The sequence below is a fragment of the Microtus pennsylvanicus genome, chromosome 19 (assembly GCF_037038515.1).
Source record: "Microtus pennsylvanicus isolate mMicPen1 chromosome 19, mMicPen1.hap1, whole genome shotgun sequence".
NCBI classification, from domain to species: domain Eukaryota; kingdom Metazoa; phylum Chordata; class Mammalia; order Rodentia; family Cricetidae; genus Microtus; species Microtus pennsylvanicus.
Genome location: NC_134597.1, coordinates 37,327,496 through 37,344,724, shown reverse-complemented (window position 1 = coordinate 37,344,724; position 17,229 = coordinate 37,327,496).

Below are 17,229 nucleotides of genomic sequence, written 5' to 3'. Positions count from 1 at the left end.
CCTTCCTGAGGTCACACTTCCTCATCCATGAAGATGTACCTCCTCACAGCAAAAGCTTCTACCTTCATAGATGCAGCCTCTATCTACCATGCCTCTCTCAGTATTTATCTGAGATATATAAATCTCCCTTAGGCTGCTTCTGTAAGGTACTTTGCATCCCTGATAGGTGAACTGTTGTTTATTGAAGACAATATATGAACTGGAAATGTAGTCTAGTGGTGAAACAGTGCCAACATTCCAATAGTACAAACAAACCTGGATTTAGGGCAAAAATGATTGGTAAAGTAGTAAATTTGCCCACCATCTTTTATAAATAAGCACAGTAATGATTAATATTGTCAACTCAACAGGATCTAGAATCATGTTCCTGCCTCCATGTCCTCACTGGCTTGGTGGAATATGTTCTCTAAACAGTAAGCTAAAATTAATCCATGCTCTCACACAATGCTTTTGTCGGGTACTTGACACAGTGATGACAACCAGGTATGGAGCTATTATTACAATAAATCAGACCTTGTTTCTCTGTCTCCCTCTTTATTTCTCTCCCCATGCATTTTGAGTGTGTGCCTATGTACATACATTTTTTATGTTTCTATATACCCTTTATGAGTACATGCCAAGTAAATATGTTAAACTCTACCTTGAGTTAAAATCATTAAAATTTATATATGAAGTCAGTTTCATTACTGTCAAATTAATACTATTAAACAAGGTATTGTTTCCTGAATAAGGATAATTTTGAATGTAATGTTGGGGAGAAAATTACAATTACAATGGGGAAATATTAGGTGTCTAATGGAACATTAAATATTCAAGAGTCATATGAAGAATATTTCAAACATGCAAAATTTATAGGAAAATTGAACAAATAAAAAGTATGTTATTATTTTGAAGTCTAAAAGCACATAACATAGTATCTGCAATGATACTCTCCCCCACCAACACACGTAAACAAACACACACAGAAAAAAAGAAAGAGAGAGAGAGAGAAATTCTGTCCTCTTCCTTTCTTCCTCACTCACTTGTTCATTACAAAAACTCATTTGCTTATGATACTTTCCTCATTATTTTTCTACTTTCTTCATACTTCCCTACCATTTATTAAATGTCAAATTTGTTAAGTCTTTTACTACTCATCAAATAAAAGGGGGCTGGCATATAGTCAGTGCTAAGTGGTTAGGTCCAGAAGAAAAAAAATGAGATTATTCAAATGGAGAAAATACATTTAGCATTAGGCATTTAAAGAGTATAGAAACACAACTGTCACCCACATTCAGAGGGACTAGTTTGGCCCTCTGCTGATTCCTTCCCTGTTCAATAGGAGCTGGTGAGCTCCTATTAGCTCAGGTAGACTGTTTCAGTGAGTGTCTCCATCATGCTCTTGACTTCTTTGCTCATAATCTCACTCCTCCCAACTCTTCAACTGGGCTTTGGGAGCTCAGTCCCTTGCTCCATTGCAGGTTTCTGCCCCTGTTTCCATCAGATGCTGGATAAAAGTTCTATGGTGACATTTAAGATATTCATCAATCTGACTACAGGACAAGGCCAATTCAGGCACCCTCTCCTCTATTGCCTAGGGTCTTAGCTGGGATCATTTTTGTTCACACATGGGAATTTCTTCAGCACCAAGTTTCTTCCTAGCTCCATAATGGCTTCCTCAATCAAAATATCTTTTTTCTTGCTCTCATCTCTGTCCTTCGTCCATTATGAATATCCCATTCTCTTAAGGTCTCCTCCCCCTGCCCTTCTCCCTTCCTCTTCCCCTTCTGTCCTCTCTTCTTCCCCCCAACCCCATGCTCCCAATTTTGTCAGGCAATCTTGTCTATTTCCCCTTTTCTGGTGGATCTATATATGTTTTACTTAGGGTTTACTTTCTTACTAAGCTTCTCTAGGGTCATGGACTATAGGCTTGTTATCCTTTGCTTTACAGCTAGTATCTACTTATAAGTGAGTACCTACCATGTTCATCTTTCTGGGTATGGGTTACCTCACTCGGGGTGTTTTTTTTCTACTTCTATCCGTTTGTATCCAAATTCCAAGATGTCTTTGTATTTTACTGCTGAGTAGTACTTTAGTTGTATGGCTGGCATAGGCTATGGGGGCGGCAGTAGCACAAGGATGTATCCCTACAGCTTTTACTGGTCTTTTGGGAACCCATTCTCTTTGGATGAATACCTTGGTCAGCCTAGAAATAGTAGTGAGGACCTTTACCAAATCAAGGGGCCTTACCTTCTCTGAGGAGTGGATGGGGAAGTAAAGTGGAGGGAATGGGCAGAGAGAAGAGAATGGAACTGGGATTTGGGATTCATTGTAAAATGCAAAGACATAGTTTTCAATTCCCTCTCTCTCTCTCTTTCTCTCTCTCAAGTTAGCTCCGTGATGGTGGCCCATGCCTTTAATCCCAGCACTCTGGAGGCAAAAGCTTATAATTCATGTTCCTAGAGAAGCTAAATAAGAAGGTGAACCCAAAGACAAACACATAGGCATCCTCATGAATATTAATCTTCATCAGGCAATGAAAGGAGACAGAGACAGAGGAGCACGGGACAGAAATCTCAAGGTCCAAATCAGGAGCAGAAGGAGACAGAGCACGAGCAAGGAACTCAGGACTGCGAGGGGTGTACCCACACACTGAGACAATGGGGATGTTCTATCGGGAACTCACCAAGGCCAGCTGGCCTGGGTCTGAAAAAGCATGGGATAAATCCGGACTAGCTGAACATAGAGGACAATGAGGAATACTGAGAACTCAAGAACAATCGCAGTGGGTTTTTGATCCTACTCCACGTACTGGCTTTGGGGGAGCCTAGGCAGTTTGGATGCTCACCTTAAAAGACCTGGATAGAGGTTGGTGGTCCTTGGGCTTCCCACAGGTCAGGGAACCCTGATTGCTCTTTGAGCAGATGAGGGAGGGTGTCTTGATCGGGGGAGGGTGAGGGAAATGGGAGGCGGTTGCGGGGAGGAGGCAGAAATCCTTAATAAATAAATTAATTTTAAAAAAAAGAAAGTTTTAACTTTAACATAGTAAAATTACATATAAAAAAACAGGTAGCAAGCAAGAATTATAGTTACAATATTTATATCTACTTTATCTTTTATCAAGGAAAACTATAACTATAAATTCTTCAACTCCATCAAAGACCCAAGAAGGATATAATATTACCTAGCTTAACAGGAAGTACACTGTAAGCAACTTCCAAAACTCTAGAATTGACAGAGACATCTCATTCCCTGGACAGTCACAAAAACATTGGGGCACCCATATTCAGCCTACAAGTCCATAGTATCCAGCAGACTTTTCCTTGAAGAGGGAAATTTCAAAGCGAGTTCTGCATATATTGCCAGTTTGTCAGTCACTTTTTTCTGTGTCCTGCAGAATGTCTGGCATACACTTTCATGAAACAGGAACCCCAAAGGATCATATCACCTTTAGGCAAGTGCAGTAGTCATTTTTCTGTAGGTCCTGCATGTCGAATTCACACAATATATCATCAAACAGTCCACAAAAGAGCAATTTTTTGCCCAGATGACTGAGCAACTTCATAAGGAGCCTCTTTGCTTCCCATCTTCCTCTTGGTGCTGTCAGGAGCAGATGAGTCTCATCATGATGAAAAGTCCTACGTTCTTAAACAGTTAAATGCCATATTCTGTTAGTCTTTGAAAGATTTGAAAAATAACTATCCATCTGAAATATATCTCTGAACATCTGTAAAACCTAACTAATATGACTACAAGCTTGACTATTATAGATGACTATCTATTAACCTGCATTTCTAAATTATATGTTATGTTTTTAAATGAGCTGCACAAACACAATACCTTAATCAAGAGCAGAAATATATATGTTTAATGTAACAAAACTGACCTTAAATTTGTATCAATAGACCAAGTTCCATACCAATGAAAAGTATTGATCTCTATAGCATATCCCCCTTTAAATGTAACAAAAACATTTATAAACAATAGTTGGGAAATTGGATGTAGTTCTCTCCAAACTGATTCCCGCATTTTGTTAGGTGAAGTATTTTTTGGGGGGGAGTGGTTTACAGAGTCCTTTGTGGGGGGGGACGTTCATATTCATAGAGTCCTTTTGGGAGGTCTTGGTCCACCAAACCATATAAGCCTGGAAGAAATTCACAAGTTCTAATCCTCTGTAGAAACAAAAACAGAACCTCTTTTCAAAAGCAATATATTTAGACCCACATTTAGAAGTCAAGGTACTGTTGGTTTAGCTTAGCATCCCCCAGAATCAAATATCTCTCTACTGTCAAAAAATTCAAAGAAAACACAATAATATCAATAATCCAGACTCTGTGTATTTTCCATCTTTCTGTGGCTTATTTTCCTTTACTCTTTCAGTATGACAGTCTGTATCTCTACTCTGTCTCTTTAAAGAGTTTGATTTTTTAAAAAAATATTTCTTTTTATAACGGTCTACACTTTTTTTCTTCTCTCTCCCATGCCTAGGTACTTTTATATAACACCATGATCCATTCAGAGATAGTTTTTAAAATCTGAATTTGACTTTATTGACTTTATTACGTGTAATAATTTTCTAATCAGGAGCAATTTTTTAATGCTAGGTAGGCATGGCTAGAACCAATACTGCTTTGGCTTTTTGTCCTGTCCAGTTCAACATGGTGGAGGCATGTTCATCACCTCTGCATGTTGTGCACATCACCCCAGTTCCAGATATGCAATTAGTCTATCACATAGCACAGTTAAGCAGTTTGTAACACGCTGTTCACAAACATCATTTAAATGCTCTGTAGCTGGACTTCACAAAAGAGTCAGAGATACAGTAAAAACTACACTTTAAAAAACCAGAAAGTCACCATTTTTTTAAGTGTGGTTTGGACTGTGTCTCTCTTAAAGGAGCTGTGGGGCCCCTGCTTGCTGCGAGCTCATCTCGGAAAAGAAAAATCTGTGGCTACCAAGAAACTACGATAAACTCTGTTTTGTGTTTAGAATTTCTTTTTAAACTCTTTCAGGTTTTATGTGGATGTTGTCAGCCCGTGTTGGCACACCAATCTGTAGGCAGAAGCTATTTGTTTGTTTCCAGCTGCTCAGATCCAAAATAATCACAAAGGAACTATATTATCTGCAATATTTTTTGGTCAATAACTTAAACATATTTCTTTTTTTTTTTGAGGCAGTGTTTCTCTGTGGTTTTGGAGCCTGTCCTGGAACTAGCTCTTGTAGACCAGGCTGGCCTCGAACTCACAGAGATCCGCCTGCCTCTGCTTCCCGAGTGCTGGGATTAAAGGCATGCACCACCACCGCCCGGCACTTACACATATTTCTAGCTAGCTTTTATTTCCTAAACTTACCCATCTTCATTAATCTATGCATCACCACAAGGTCATGGCCTACAGTTATATATAAATTTAATAACTATTCAAAAATGTAGTGCACTCTATTGGCAAAGTTGTAAGTAAATAGTTCATTAACTATACAGCTACTGAGTCTTCAGAGAGCAATTGTGGAATATTTACCTAAACCAAATTGAATATGAGTCTTGTTCAACAATTTTATTTATAGAGTTTTCCTATATAATGCTTCTATCATACACAAAATACTTGAGGCACGATACTGTTATTATTTATAGAAAAAAAACACAAAACTATTAATAGTAGAATAGCAAAATAATCTATTTATTATTCCATTATAAAATTTTAAAAGATGAACTGAAGTCTCCTCTCTCATTTAGTGAAATAGGGTTTGCATACAGTATGACATATTTTGAAAATAACACCCAGAAAAGTATGTACAACGCAAGCTCCTTTATAAGAAAATAATGAGAACACCATGTCTCAGTATGCACACAAACTGTTAGAGTAATTACATACTTGAGAAATGCATAACAGTTTAGGAAAGATGGGACAGTGTGTTAAAGGTATTTATACTGCTCACTAGATTGTCTTTACAATAAGCAAACAAATAAATAAATAGCCTCCCATTTTTAGTGATCTTTGGGCTAATAACACATGTACTGATACATTTATTGAAAGCTACTTGGACAACATTTCTCTGCAGAGCAGTTAGTTTCTCATGAGTGTGGGTTTTTTTCATTTTTAAAACAGTATTTTTTATTTTATTTTCCAATACCAGTTCCCACTCCCTTCTTTCCTCCCATTTCCAAACCTTCTACAGAGAGGGTATGGCCTCCCATGGGGAGTCAACAAAGTCTGTCATATCACTTTGAAGCAGGATAAACTCTCCCTGACTCACATATCTAGGCTGAGCAAGGTATCCCTCTATAGGAAATGAGTTCTAAAAAGCCAGTTCATGCACTAGGGATAAATCTTGATCCTACTGACAATGGTCGAACAAACTGCCCAAGCTACACAACTGTCACACACAATGAGGGGGCCTAGTTTGCTTCTATGCACATCCCTAGTTGTCAGTTTGGAGTCAGTGAGCTCCCACTAGCTTGAGTCAGCTGTTACTGTGTGGGTTTCTCCACCATGGTCTTGACCTCTTTTCTCAAATTGTCTCTTCTCACTCTCTTCGACTGGACCCTAGGAGCTTGACCCTATGCTTAGCTGTGTATCTCTGCACCTGCTTCCATTAGTTACTGGATGGAGATTCTATGATGGTGCTTAAGATAGTCATCAATTTGATTACAGGGGAAGGCCAGTTCAGGTACCCTTTCCACTACTGAGCATGGATTTTTAGAAACATTATCATCGTCACCCAACACTGCAGCATCAAAGACAGCAGCTGTCTTTTATATGACACTCATTGGCATAGAAGTCCCAGACCTATTCTTCTACTAAACTCACTTCATTGTTTTGTTTTTGTTTTTCAGTTTTGGGGACAAGGTATGTAGCTTTTGTTAGCATGAAACATGTGAAAATCTTCATGTATTTGGCTTTTAAGTACTGGAATTAAAGGTGTGTGCCATCATAAGTAACTAATGATTAAAGATTCTGGCTAATTTAACTTACTTTTATCACTTTTCATAAAATACACAGATAAATTTCCCTTTACTATTATCACTACTCTTTGAAAGTGTCTTAGCTTAGAGTTTGCACTACAAATGTTAAGAAATAGTGTAGAAAGTAGTTTGGGACCCTTCATTGTATTGTATAGAGTTAGTTATTCTTCTGTTGCTCTGATAGCACACCATGACCAAGGTGGTTTTCAGAAGGAAGAGTTTATTTGGGACTGTAGTTCTGGAGGGAGAATCTTTAACAGACAGGGAGAAATGTCAGTCAGACACCAGAAGAGAACAACAACAAGCTGAGAGAAAACTGGAAACGATATCAACTCCTTCCCCCTGCATTACCTCTCCAAACAGCACCACCAATTGCAGACTGAGTCTACAAATATAAATATTGGCACCACTGCTATTTATTTCTAATTGAACCACAACATGCATATTCACATAGTCTTTGTGTGTATTTGAAAGAAATTTTTCTTCCTATATGCTCTCCTGTTTGCAGATTTATTTTGTTACCTCTCTTTCTCTCTACTGCTATCTTCTGTCTTTGTGTTTCCTTTTCCTATGATCTTTCCTTGTTTCTCTATTGTCAAATACCAAGAGATCTTAATTTCTGGATGATGAGAAATGTTAGTATTATTGTAGATTTTTCTGAAGTCGGTGTCTCTGCTTTGTTGTTTCTGACTTTTGGAAGATTTCATTTATTTGGGTTCTACTGGAATGGTCAATTGTCATATTAGTAGTGGAGGGAAGAGATTATGACAGCATATTTCTTGCATTTAATAATGAGGGACTCCAAAGAGAAGCCATTTTTTTAAAAAAAAATCTATTGATTTGAATATCCAGTAACTAAAAAAGTTCTTTTCTTATGGAGCAAGAATCCAAAAAGACCCTTAAAAGACTCTTTCCCAGTAAAATAGCATAAATGTATACACACACACACACACACACACACACACACAGTTCCTTTTTATAGGTTGTGGGCATTTGTGTGCTCTGATATATACATGTAATACTGGATTGCATGCCCTAGTCATAATAAATGTAAATATCTTTATTCCCTTGTCATGCTTCAGCCAACTAAAAAGTACAAATGATACTGGAAAGAAAAGGAAATGTTTTTCTTAATCAATGTACATTAATTATAAAATATTGACATAATCATAGAGAACCAAATGCGATATAAATTTTCCCTCCTAAAGTAAAGATAATGAATTTCTTTGCACATGATAGAATGCAGTATTGCAATAAGGGCTTGTTTTATGATGCAAAGCTCCTTCTATGCAAAACTGCGGGGTCAGGAATACTCAGCCAATTGAGCGCTTTGGTTGGCTGAACATCCTCAAGTACTGTATAATTTAGGTCAAGCAGGTTAATTAGCATATTATTGTTTGGCCAAATGAACAGTGTGAAGTTGCCAAACTTAAGTTCTTTAAATAGTAACACATAAATCTTAGAACTTCTGCAGATGGCAGCTCACTATCAGACAGATAGAAAGAGCCCCTTGAGTACAACATTAAGATTCCAAACGGCAAGAGAACTCCACACTAAACACATTTCCCAGGGAGGCAGGAATTTATCACATTTCTTAGTCACTGCATCTCAAATCTTGCCAACTCAAATCAAAGCAATAAGGGACATACACAGAAGGTAGCAGAAGTGGAAGTTAATAAAAAACAATTTATGCAAAAGTGTAACAAACTGCATTCTCAGAAAGAAGTAATGCAAACTGTATCATTGCTTTGCTTTTTATGAACAATGTCAACTCTTGTGATTCTTTTATTTCTTCTGTAATCTTGCTTCTTACATTATTATACAACATATTTTCAGAAGTATTTGGTCAAATGTTGCTTCTCCATCATATTGTTTTCTGTGTTCTATCCAATTGGCATTATATTTATTTTTAAGTAAAAATATAACATTATGTAATAAAATATGATAGCAGTCTCTAGAATGATGTTCGATGACTAGAAAGAATAGTGTATATCTTTAACATGGGATTTTATAAAAAAATGTATTAAATCTGGGTTGGGGGGTCCTCAGGATCATCCTCAAACTTGATGAGTAACTACAAAAATTTGTAGTACCCAGAGATTTTACAGTCAGAGTTATTGCTTATTAAAATGGTCCTACATTATTAAAACTGGCACAAGGAAAAATGGTGTAGGGAGGAATCAAGAAGAAACAGCCATGAATTGTCTCGTCCCGGGGCAGCAGAGACAATATGCAGCTATTTCACGGACAGAGTGTAACATCAAGTGAAATCTTACATGAACCTTGAACCCACAATATTTTTGGGAGTCCATTGGAATTTTGAATCTCTGTGGCTGACTTTTAACTTTTATTTGACTTTTCTAGAGTTCAAAATGGAAAAGTATGGCATGAAGTCTCCTAAACACACAACTGGAAATAATTCAAAGCATGTATTCAGATTTTCAAGAAATTCATATGTAGGCAGATTTATAAATTATATTGGCACTGAGTCAAAAACTTGAGACAGAATAAACAGTAAATAGCAAATCTCTAGGTGACAAATAGGGACAAACATTCCAGCTGTTATGATTTAAACCACTGAAACCACAATCTTGAAAATGTGGCCATAATTTAGGTCATTCTGAAGTATTTTTCAGTCATTTCAGATTCTTCTAGAGTGAATCATGTTCTCCCATATTGACATACAGACAGTACATGAGGCCTCCTTTCCTGCCCATAGCAACTGGTTCAGAGATTGGGACATAACTCAGCTAATGCTGGGTAGATGAGAAAAGCTGTTTTCTTATATTTATGAAAAATAATATCATTCTTAGCAATTGAAGTTACCAAGGACACTGTTTTCTTCATCCTTTGCAATGTGAAGGTATTTTTTTTAAATATAAGATAGATCTAAATTTAAAAAGAGTCAGGGCAAGAGCTGCATATAATCTTAAATTCTAAGTTAAGAATCTTAACTTCTACAGCCTTGCAAAGAACATTTCAAACTCATCAGAAAAAGAAGAAAGACTTCTGGGTGGGAAGAATTGAACATGCTATTCTTGGAGTCCTACAAAGGTGGAATTGGAAGCAGTCTGTGGCAGTTTACCAGAGCAGTAGATAAAGAATGAATTATACTGACCCAAACCAATGGGAAGGAGAACTCCAACAGAAGCTTTCTCAATCATGAGAACTGACAGTGTACAGATTCACTGTGATTACTAAAAGACGGTGACAACAATAAGTGACTTTTCTGTTTTTGTGATAAGCACCATTGCCAGATGCAATTTATAGAATAATTTATTTTTTGATTATATTTACAGAGGGATGAGAGCCCAGTGATGGCAAGGAAGCATGAAAACAAACAGCAAGTATGGTGGCAGGAGCAGGAAGCTAAGAACTCACACCTTGAATTACAAGCAGGAAACAGAGATGGTAAACTAAGGTTGTGGGAAAACTTCTAACTTTCGAAACTCATCCCCAGCAATGAACTTTCTCCAGCTGGACTACAGCAGATAAGCATGGTTCAACAGTATCATCCACTGGAGACCAAGTGCTCAAAAGCCTGAGATATGGGGAATGGTTCTTCGTTAAACCACCACAGTAACCAATAGTAAAAACGCATAGTAGGGTGAGGATATAGCATCAAGGCATGGAGCTAGGTAGAAAAGGAGTTTACTCATCTACCTAATGGGATTAATGTACATAACTCACCCCTCATTTTTTCCCCTCCTCTTCCCTTCCACCTTCCTTTCTCCCCCAAACTCTATCTTCCCAATTAGTCAGAATATACCGGAAAATAGAAAGATCTCCCATGTTCTTGGATAGGTAGGATAAATATAATAAAATGGCAATTCCACCAAAAACAATCTATAGATTAAAAATGCATGAAAATCCCAACAGAATTTTTCACAGACCTTGAAAGAACAATAATCAACTTCATATAGAAAAAAAATTCAGGATAGCCAAAATAATCCTATACAAAAAAGGAACTTCCGGAGGTAATCACCACCCCTGACATCAAACTTTACAAGAGCTACAGGAATAAAAACAGCTTGGTATTGGTATAAAAACAGAGAGGTTGACCAATGAAATCGAACTGAAGACCTGGATATTAATCCACATACCTATGAACACCTGATTTTTGACAAAGAAGCTAAAATTATACAAAGGGAAAAAGAAAGCATCTCCAACAAATGCTGCTGGCATAACTGGATGTCAACATGTAAAAGAATGAAAATAGATCCATATCTACCCCCATGCACAAAACTCAAGTCCAAATGGATTAAAGACCTCAATATAAATCTGACTACACTAAACCTGATAAAAGAGAAAGTGGGAAGTAGCCTTCAATGCATGGGCGCAGGAGACCACTTCCTAAATACAACACCAGTAGTAAAGACACTGATAGCAACAATAAATATAAGGGACCTACTGAAACTGAGAAACTTCTGTAAAGCAAAGGACACCATCTATAAGATAAAAGCAGCCTACTGAATTGGAAAAGATCTTCACCAACTCCACATCAGCCAAAGGACTGATCTCCAAAATATATAAAGAACTCAAGAAATTAGACATCAAAATTTCAGATAACCCAATTAAAAAATGAGGTACAGAACCAAACAAAATTCTCAACATAAGAATCTTAAATGGCCTAAAGACACTTAAAGAAATGTTCAACATCCTAGCCATTAGGGAAATGCAAATCAAAACAATTCTGAGATACCATCAGAATACCTGTCAGAATGGCTAAGTTCAAAACACCAATGATAGCTTATGTTGGAGAGTAAGGGGAACATTCATCCATTACTCGTGGAAATGCTAAATTGTGCAACTACTTTGGAAATATGTATGGCAGCTTCTCAGAAAATTTAAAATGAACCTACCTCAGAATCCAGCAATATGACTTTTGGCTATATACCCAGAAGATGCTCAATCACAGTACAAAGACATATGTTCAGCTATGTTTATAGCAGCTTTATTTGTATTAGCCAGATCATGGAAACCACCTTGATGCCCCTCAACCAACGAATGGATAAAGAAAACGTGGCACATTTACACACTAGAGTACTACTGAGTGGTAAAAAACAATGACATCTTTAATTTTGCATGCAAATGGATAGAACAAGAAAATTCCATCCAGAGTGTTGTAACTCAGACCCATAAAGATAAATATCGTATGTACTCACTCCTAAGTGGATACTAGCTATAAACAAAGGAATTGAGCCTATAGTTCATGATCCTAGAGAAGCTAAGTAGCAAGATGAATCCTAAGAAAAACATATATAGGTAAACCCGGAAAGTTTTCACAATGTGTACTAATAGTGGATACCTCCTCCACCTATTACTGATCCACCACTTTTATATCTAATTAGTTTTGTCTCTTCTTTTTTGTAAAACCCATCAAATCAACCTGCATTGCCTATATATTCTTGAATGTTTTGTCTTCTGCTGGAGCATGGCTGACCCACTGGGTGGTATAATTATAATCTTATTATTTAAATAATAATAAATAAATATAATATTAAGGAAAACTACCTCTTCCAGCAGCTATCAACTCATAGTCATTATTTAGCTGGAGGTAAGAATTCATATTGAGATTTGTTCTGGCTTGAATTTGCATATGTCATGTGTATGCTGTCACAGTTGCTCTGCCTCCCGAGTGCTGGGGTTAAAGGCAAGCACCACCGCCACCTGGCCTTCACTCATTTCTGAAAAGACAACACTCTGTTCACATGATCACAGCGGCATGAGATGTTGTAAGCAGGGACTAAACTACAATGCTAACAACATATTATGAAGTCAGGGACTTAAATGTGAGTTTATTATTGCTATGTAAATTCTACAATGTAGGACAGAATATTTAATAACCTAACCTAGCTCATAATTCTATAGAGTTGTTTCCTTAATAAGGTCATTCTGTGGTTATCTTTTTAAAAGAATTACTATATCCAGATGTATTTATAAAATATGCAAAAAAGGAATAACTTCATCAGATTGAAGCTTTACACTGAGGCATTTGTGATTCAATGCTTTTTCATATGATTTCAAGTTATTATAGCTGCAGTTTACTAGATTTGACTTTGATGTGAAATATGCTACTTGTGTTTGGGACCCATGTACAGTGAAAACTTATTATATGTCCTTTTTCCTATTGAAAGCGTGCCACTTCTTTTCTTCTCAAGAAAGTTATATTTCATTTGGAACAATTTTTACAAGTAACCATTGCTGTTAATGGGGTTTCCATAGTTTAAAAAATTAATTCTACTTGCAAAACTATTTTTCTCAAAGTTGTGGTGTAATGAGAGCACAGAGAATCAGTGACTTATTTTTCTATAGCAATTCTGTACTACACACCCTCAAAAATCGTTTAATTTATTTAATTTAATGGTGGTCATTTGAAGGTTTTCTAGACTGCAACACCTTTCACTTACCCATTTCCATGGGTTAACTCTCCACTTTTTTATTCTTCTAATAATTTTATGATATCTACATTTCACCATCTGCTATATATTAATTCCTTCAGTCTTCCCAGGTCATAATGTTATTTTATACTCAAAAAAGGCTGTGGCTGCTTGTTGGTAACGATTTTATATTGGGGGACTAAAACTTCTAAGTCTGATGAATTGATTTTGCAGTAAGAAAAATTCTATGTGAAATGGTCTCTGAATACCTCATTTTCAAACCCCTTGAATGCATACAGTACATAAGTTGACATGACTTTTCTTAGAAGTCTTGAAAAGTGAACCATGAACAATGCTTAAGAAATAACACCACCAGCACTTCCAGAAGAATGACAGAAACGAAGATGTCAAGGACAGCTGAAAACAGAAGGGCGGCAGAAATGTGGCACCGTCAATAGAGGACCATTTACCTGCACCAGAATTAAAGGGAAAATAGACAAGGCCAAATCATTTTTCTTTTCTAATACCTGCTGGGGGAAAATGCATGTGCTTCAATTTTTCAGTGATAATTTGTTGGGTTATGAAGTCAAGGCAACAAGCGAGAGCAATATGAGGCAGTGATAAGGAAAAACATGCCTGGCCCAGTTTTCTGCCTTAGAAAATGATGACAAAAGATAATAAGGGCAAAGGTTGCAGTCATCCCTTTCCTGACAGACAGCACATTGTCACTTTCCTATGGGCTATATTTTTGTATGGAGTAAGAGCTACTTCAGTGAAAGTCTACTGGGATGAGAGTTTTTACCAATATTTTTGAACAAAATATTTACTGATAAAGTGAGAGACTATACTCAAGGATCCAGACATCTAAATTAAGCAGCTGAGAAGATACTGTGCCAAGCAGGGGAGAAATTTAGCTTCATTTGATCCGATGTGGAATTTCTCAGGAGGACACTAATAAGGAACTTTTTGTCAGAAAGCATTTATTCTCATAAAAGCTATTGTCAGGACAGCTGTTAGCAGTATTAGCAGCACCAATAAAAATTATGGTAACTCTCATCCTTATGTTTAAAGACTGATAAGTGTGCCTCCCTGAATTAGACTCCAAAATATATTTTAAGAAGTAAGTGTAGGAATACACTCCCATGCAGTAAGCAAAAATTATATGATAGAAATCATTTTCAGAGGCTGCACAGCTAAGGACCCACTGAGCACTAAGAAGCAATGGCCCTTGTTTTACTGGTCCATTTATACTGTATACACACTATAGCCTCAGCTGAGGGATCAGGAATAATCCCATGGAATGCATCTAGCTTGAACTGTGATATGAACAAAAAAGACTATTTGCAGTGGTTTTAGAACATCCATGAAACTAATCCCAAGAGCCATAAATACAGGGTTCAGATCAGAAATCAAACTAAAGCATAATGTTCTCTGCATCCTTCATTGGCTTATTCCTCAACCTCCAAGCAGTACAGCAAAGCATGCCACCCTGAGAGCTGAGCTGCACAACACCCCCCCCCCCAGCCATGGCAGTTCTCCTGTCTGGAAGCAAAGACTGTGATCATTCTGGTTCTCTTTTTCTTCTTTTTACAATACAATTATTGACTTTTAGAGAATTTCATATATGCCAAAAATGTGTTTTGATCATTTTCATACCCCTATTCGTCTTCCTACCCCCTTCTAGAACCACCACTTTTATCCACTCTCATATTCATGTCCTTTTGCTTTCTTTTTTAAATAACCTCCTAAGTAAATTTTACTCTTCCCTTGTACTATGATTGTGGGATAACCCACTAGAGAATCATTGACCTACAATGGGACATACCCTTAATTAAACTACCTCTTCCTTCCCTAGTAGCCACTATTTGGCTAAAGTTCCTCAGAGGCGGGGTCTCATGAGCCCCCCTTATCTGTGCTGGAATAATCACTGGTTTGGTTTTGTGGAAACCATCTGTAAGTAATCATAATTGCTGAGAGTTCATGGTTGCAACCATCCTGTCACGTCCAGAAGCTGTCATTTTGCACTAGTTCTTTCTGATGTCTGTCTCCTAAAATCTTTTCATCCCTCTTCTCTGATGATCCCTGAGCCTTTGGCAGGGGGGTTGCTATAGGTGTCCTATTTATACATGAACATTCCAAAGACATTTAATGTCTATATTTTATCCAGATGTGAGTTTCGGTGTTATCCATTGCCCTCTGCACAAAGAAAATCCTCTGAAGAGATGTGAGAATCTATGGTCTTCGCTGATCTATGGACAGAGAGATATGAAACCTTGACTTGGTGGGTAATTGGCCTTGGTAATGAGCTCACTCTTTTAATAAGTGGATATAATATCAAACTTCCGTCCAAGTTATTTTTTTTCTTTCTGACTCTTACAGAGGCAAGGTAGTGTAGAAAAGCAAACACTATTTCAGAAGTTAATTTGAATTTTTGTTTTAAGTTTCTGGTTCCTATTTGGGAAAATACAAAAGGTGGTGGAATAGAAGAAGTCTGACAGTGGACTAGTTACCTGCTAGATCCCCTGTCCCTGTACATCACTGACCTCAAAATTATACCAGTAGTCACAGATGACCCATCCGCCTCTGTATTTGTATGTTTCTCCTGTAGGATTGGGGGTTCTAGCTTGGCTATTAACTTACGAAGTGAGTATTGTAAACCAAAGGAACCAAAGATAGCTCTTTCCAAGAATGCATTCGGTATTTCTAACTCTGGATCCTGTATTGAAATAAACGAAACAAAACAAGAAACTGCCACAACGAAATCCCTTAAAACCCAGTGTTTCACTTACTTTCAATTGAAATGCTTAAATGCTGAATAACATCAAATAGTGTTTAAGTGATTATGAAGAGAATGATAAGCCTGCCTGTGGCCCAGGGGTCACAAGGGTGAAAGAATTAGCCCTGCCCCTCACCAGCTACAGCACATAGGAGAGTGAGTCTTGCACCTTGTTTGGACAGCACCCTAGAGCTAATCCTATTGTCAGGGGTGTTGGAATCTAGGTACCCCTCTGATGCTGGGCCCATGTTGTCTGGGAGGTCTGTGTTGCCAACCAGAGCCATGATGACATCCGGGACCAAAGTGCTGCTGATAACATGTCTGAGTCCATGTTCCTGCTGCAGCTGGGGTCTGTGGCGATGGTCATTGCCTGTGTTACCACAGGAGCCCATAAGAATCATGTGTTGGACTTGTGTTGAAGTATAAAGGCCATGCTGAGCTGACCTCATACCTCACTGGACTGGAGAGAGCCAGCCCCATCCTCACCAGGAAGCTGTCCCTTGCCCTCATGGGAGAGCCAGCCCCTGTACTTAGGAAAGTTGGCCCCACCCTTCACCATGGGCATCGAAGAGCTGGCTCTGCCCTTCACCCTAGGGAAGTGGTCCTAAGTGGCCTGGACTGACCAACTCAGCTACCACCCAGGCTCACATCCAGGACTCTGCGTTGGCACTTGCCAACATCTATCCCATCTATGACCTGCTGGAACATTTGAAGGGACGGGTCCTGCAGACCCAAAGCTGAAGAATCTCCATGACTCAGGGAAACTGCAGGATTTTGAAGAGGAGATTCAGTGAGGGTCCAGTATTGGTATTGTACCAAAAGCCAGAGTTCTTGACAATGAACATTTGCAAGTAAAGTTGTTTGGACAAATGGGTGTACTGCAAGATACACAGCATCCCCCAATACCACTGAGATGAATGAAGAGGTGAGGGAGGGAAGGGAGAGATGTAAGAAAGTTCAATTTTTTTAAAAGGGAAGTTTATTTTTTAAGAGAAGTTAGCTCAATAGTCATTATGAAGTCTTTTTTTTTTTTCCTAACATAATCTGGAACTACTACTTTGGTCATGTGGACTTCCTTAGCATAATATTCTACAGATACATAAGATTTATAAGATACTACAGATTCTCACAGG